This window comes from Photinus pyralis, unplaced genomic scaffold, assembly GCF_008802855.1.
Source record: "Photinus pyralis isolate 1611_PpyrPB1 unplaced genomic scaffold, Ppyr1.3 Ppyr1.4_LG5, whole genome shotgun sequence".
In the NCBI taxonomy this organism is placed as follows: Eukaryota; Metazoa; Arthropoda; class Insecta; order Coleoptera; family Lampyridae; genus Photinus; species Photinus pyralis.
In genome coordinates, this window is record NW_022170596.1 from 15,127,663 (window position 1) to 15,133,662 (window position 6,000).

The following is a 6,000-nucleotide window of genomic DNA, read 5'->3' on the forward strand; positions in this document are numbered from 1 at the left end:
TACTGTTTTGCACCATAGAAGAACTACCGATTCTAGAAAACTGTAAATTTAAGATGACGTAAATTTTTTGATTTGGATAAAAAATAACGATCGGTTATTTTTAAGAAATTGCGTTCAATTTTTATTGAACTCGGAAGGAATTTTGGTGGTTATCATTCTTTTGAAGTTGTATTGTCATTTAGATTAGTATACTTCCACAATCGACCTAATCTTGTTATCTATAGCGTTTATTTTTTGTGAAAAAATTGCCATGTTTACTATTGCTATTGAGGGTTACGGATAACGTGACCACGGTATAGGGTTTTCAATTCCAGTATTCATCGTAAACGTAGAACAAGTTTTGATTTTCAGGATTAGAGAAAAAGGTGAGGGTATTAGAACTTGGTTAGAGATAGTCGCTGCGTTGGATAAGCAATTTGTCGCTGCAGTAGAAAGGCAATTTTATTTATTTTAACGAGCGTTTTCAACCCATGTATTGTAACAAACTGTTACAGTTCTCAATGACTTTGCGTATGTCATTATACGAAACTTCCGAGAAATTGAAGGGCGTACAAGCGGGTTTGTGGGTATGCTTCATAGATGTTAATGGATGTGTAATTGAACTTGGTAATGAGTTTATGACGATTTTAGCTGTATTACAGAAGAAATTGTTTAATGCGTTAGGTACAATCGTGCATCTCCCAATTGTTCGCGATCGTTTTGCTTATTAGGTTCCATCTCGTTTTAGTTTTGTATTTTTTTGCATTTTTTCAGTTGCGTCTGTAAACCGATCTATAATACATGTAGGTACGTGCGTTTTAGTTTTCAGTGGGGTCACATTTGTATGTGTAAGCTGCAAGCATTCTCTTTAGCGCAGGGAAGAACCCCCTCTTTACTAGCTTAGGTTTACTTTCTTTGGACAAGCTTCCGTTTTATACTGTATTATTCTACTTATAAAAGATTCAGATTGAGTGCAAGGATTAGCGGATGTGTCATTTAGAAATTCCCAGCTTTCTTAACGTAGTTCTGTGCAAACCTTAAGTAAACACCAATAATAATAGCAATATCCCCTGGGCCGTCTAAATTAGAAGTACCTACTGATTGTGCACTGTCCACAGATTGAAAAAGGACAGTAGAGACAAACTCGTATAATAAATGGCTCCTTTGATTTTTTGAAGTTCAAATACGATTACTCAAAAGTTATGCTTCATTTATTAAAGGTCACCAAACTTGACTTCACATTTAAAACTTTACGTGTTTAATATTTAAACGAAAGTGATACCAGTTCTCGATTATTAGAGATGCCTAACACTCTGTGATGAATTACAGGTGGTCGACTTAACTGCGCTGGTGGCTCGACAAGAATTCGAATAACATAATAAATCTACTTGTGATACATTTCCTGTATGACTCGCGACTCCTCGCAAGTGTTTCTGACAAATAAAACACACTCTTCACTATATTACAGGTGGTTGAGTTCACTTCGTTTGGGGATCAACGCGAAAATTCGCTAACAAAGAAACAATACCACGGTAATCTACAGGTCTGACTGACTGATTTCAACCGATTATGTAACACATGGAAAAATGGATGAGTTAAAACTTAAAAATCTGATAAATGTTTAAGACCAATCACTTCCCTTTGTGAGTACCGCCTTCAGACACTCCGTTCGCGAGATATTCGTTGAAGTTTTGACCCCACCAGCGGATGCGTCTCGTCTAGACTTTCCCTTTATCTTTGCGACAGTCGGCACTCCATTCTCCGCTGTCGAAATATTTGCAAGTTTTTACCCCACCAATTTAGTAGCTCTAAACTTGTATCACAATTAATAAACAGAACACCTTCTGCAAGTAAGTTGAAACGAAATTATTTCAAAATCCTCTCAATTAAAAATTTTACATTTTTGATACAGACAAAATTATGTTTAACGATGTTTCTACACCGCTGCAAAGGGGAACACTAATTAAACCCTTTTAAATAACCAATTTATTTTGATGGAAGTTTGTAATTAGGTACTTACCGTCGATAAAAATTATATCTGTGTATCTTGTGTACTTTTCTCTGTGGCTCAATTTCAAATAGCGCAATTTTAATTAATGTGATTGGCAACGAGGCTCTACAACGAAATGCTTTCCCACAGGATCTTCGAACAACAAATGAAAAAGAATCAAAACCACAACTGCATTTTATTAATTCAAATTTAATTTCGCAAACGTTCCCCATGTGTGCCGCTATTGACCACAAATATTATAACCACGAAAACATTGGCTGCAGGGTAGCGTAAACAACAGTTTCAATAATTCTTGTGTGCGACATATGTTTATTGACTCGTTGATAATAATTATATGGCAGGGCTAAGAAATTGTTTAGTACATAAATGACGACCAAACTACAAACGGTTGGACAAAGGCATGGAAATGAGCGCTGTTTGAAAAGGGAGAAGAGCCATAATGGGAATTTTTCATTGTCACCGAAATTAAAGTAATTAAAAACAAATCAAGCAAGCAAATGGAAAAGAATTTCAAAGCTAGAAGGATTTGATAACAGGGGGACCGTAATGAAAAGTACCTTTGGAATTTTTATTAATTCTTTATAATTGTCGCACTAAATCCATTGTTTGAATCGATTGCAGAGTACCGAATTGAGTTATACGACAATCGGGCGAGCCTGCTCCATTAAACAATTTTGTACTAATTGTAGGTGTGGGTTGTTGAGAAGTTTTCTTTTAGCTGCCAAATTTCTATAATGTATGTGAATTTTGGGAAGCTCCCTTAATTGCGCAATTAAAACTTTGCAAAACGGTTCTCGCGAACGCCATAATTCATTGGGCGTTTTAAAAGGCGTACAATGCGGTCATTATTTCGTAAGATGAATAAGTAAGATACTTATTGAATTTGGGAGAAACCGAATTTCATTCTCTATAGAGGTACGTGCAATAACAAAATACTATTCAGAATCGGTATTCTAAACAAATTTTTGGGTTTATTATTGAACATTTTTCATTGATATCTTGAATCTTTGAGAAATACCTCATTATTTTATTATTTTCAGAGTGGATGCTTGCACAAACTTATACCTTCCTGGGAAAAGGGACAGCATTACAACTGCGACGCAGTAAACATTGTCACAACAACAGCACCAGGAACACAACAAGAAATATAAAATAAGTTTGTAGCGCTATTCTGTTGCATAAGTATCATTCGACGTCGGTAGCGACATCAATGACGTCAATATCAGCATTGCCAGCAGCATCAACAACGCACAAACAAAGAACTTTATCAAAAGCAACAATAGAAAAAACAAAAACCAACAAGAAAAGGACCAACCTCTTAGCCAACGTTCGAAACGAAATCATAAGAGCATAGAATGAATCCGAAATCCAAAATGTATACCTGAAATTCTTCATAAACTTATAACAGAGTATTGAGCTCAATATGACACGTATCAGTAATTATTCTCTCATTCAGAAACCGAAAATTACACGCTTAAAAATTTTAACACCAGAAGCAGGATAACAACTGAAAGAAATACCGGAACAAAGAAAGAAGTTAAATTTAGCCGACAGAAAGTAAGCCCCAAGGTTCTGGCGGGAAGTGGTCTTAGTCGATTCTGAAAATATTATTTGTTGTTTTAGTTAAAAACTCATAAAGCTCATAAATTATAATTGATTGCTGGGAGATTTTGTTACAGTTTTCGTATAAATATTAGTTTTTGGTTTAATTTTTGAACCGTTTGGGGCTGTTATGTACGATGTTCTTTCTGATGTTTCACATTTTGTCATCCTATTTACAGTAACGGTTTTATTTCCAACATTTTGTATCATGCTACACCAACAGTAACATTAAGAGCAACAGCAGATATTACAACAACCGCATAAACCGGTGCAACAGTCACAATGCTATTGCAGCTGACACAACACAAACAATAGCGACCATACTATGAATATCAACATTAACAGGGGCAACGCTGGTTGTTTTGCTTTTGGTTGGTATTAGAAATGTATATTCCTTAATTTGGTTTAACCGATAAATCAACTAACGGCACCAAATACACAACAGCACTAATGGCATCAATAGTGTTGTGTCCCAACAAATTTATGTTATTTGTCATTGATCAGATCAAAGTAATAGGGAAAATTAATGAGATATTCAATTGTTATGTTTAACGTTCGTTATGTCAATATCAAAAATAAATTAGATCGATAAGAGAAAATACACGGGAGTGTTTTAATTAGTAATCCAACTCCAAAACATGGTCCTTCGAGTAAAAAATCGTTGTCGCGTCTCTCGTTGGTTTCAATTGCTGAACGTCTTCAATTAAGAAGAATTGCCGTATCATCGAAATTGTCATCCTGTCTCTCGTTTTAAGAAGAATCGCATCATCGAAACGCTATAGAACATTACGTTTTATTCAAGTACTGGCCACGGAACATGGAACCAAAATCATTGCATTGATTAAGAAAAATCGTCGCTGGACATATATTTGCCATCAATTCACGTAAATCTCCATCCATTAATAATTACCTAATCCTATATTGTAGTACACAATTCTTTTTCTCGTTCACGTTACATATTCTCAAAAATGTCAGACATAAAGGTTTTAATTGCTAAACGTGGTGGTATAAAAAGTCAACTAACACGATTTTCTACTTTTTTGAATTCATACGATAATGCCAAATTAACAGAATTAAAGGTTAGATATGATAAATTGCAGGGCTTGTTGAGTGAATTTTCTAGTATACAACAAGAAATTGATGTTTGGTATGCTATAAAAGACAATGAAGACGAGTCACTTAGGAATTTGCAAGAAAGCGAAAGGTTCGAAAATGAGTATTATAAGCTCATGTCATTAGCGAGAGAACAATTAAATTAAAACCGGTCAGTATCGTATCTCAACTACAAGAAAATCCTATTGAATTCAAACCAAAAAGTGCTTTTAAATTACCTGCGATAGATTTGCCATCATTTGAAGGTAATTATGAACAATGGTTGTCATTCTATGAAACTTTCAATAGCTTAATCCACAATGATAAAAATCTGTCTAATATCCAGAAACTGCATTATTTAAAATCATGTTTAAAGAAGGAAGCGGCGCAAGTCTTAGAATCCTTACCTATCACTTCTGACAACTACCCTATTGCATGGGATTTGCTTATGAAACGTTATCATAATAAAAAACTCATTATTAAGACGCACGTAAATGCTTTATTTTCATTACCAACTGTAACAAAAGACAACTCTACTGCAATTCGTCAATTAATAGATAAATTAACGTTAAATTTAAAAGTGTTACATAACTTAGGATTACCTACTGATCATTGGGATGTTTTAATTATTCATTTAGTAGTTAATAAATTAGACTATCTTACTACACGTGAGTGGGAGGATGAAATTATTTCTGAAATTCCTGCCTTAAGCGAACTACTTGAATTTTTAAAACATAAATGTGACATATTGGAATCGCTACAATTTGATAAAGGAAGTAAAATGACTTCGAATCAATTTATTCAAAAACCAAAATATACGCCTATGCAACGTTCTGTAAATAATGCAGTGCTCCCCCGCAAGAATCGAACCCGAAAAAATGTCATTATTGTAATCAATCGCATTCTATATTTGCATGTGACAAATTTAACGAACTGACCCCGGAAAATGCTCTTCAGGAAGCCAGGCGGTTAAAACTTTGCACAAATTGCTTGCGCGAAGGTCACAGTACGATTAATTGTAGATCAATGGGGTGCAAACATTGTCATCGAAAGCACGATACACGTTTTCACGTTAGAAATCAAAAATTTGAATCATCTACATTAAATAATAATCCATCGACATCTAATGAAAGTAGTTGTAATCATGTCAGTAAAACACTAACGTCAAAGGCTTATACCTTTTTATCGACCGCGTGTTTGGAAATTTTTGATGTTAGCGGCAGAGTGCATAAATGTAGGGCATTATTAGATGCAGGAAGCCAGTCTAATTTCATTACACTCAATCTCGCAAACAAATTAAAACTTCCCGCTAACGA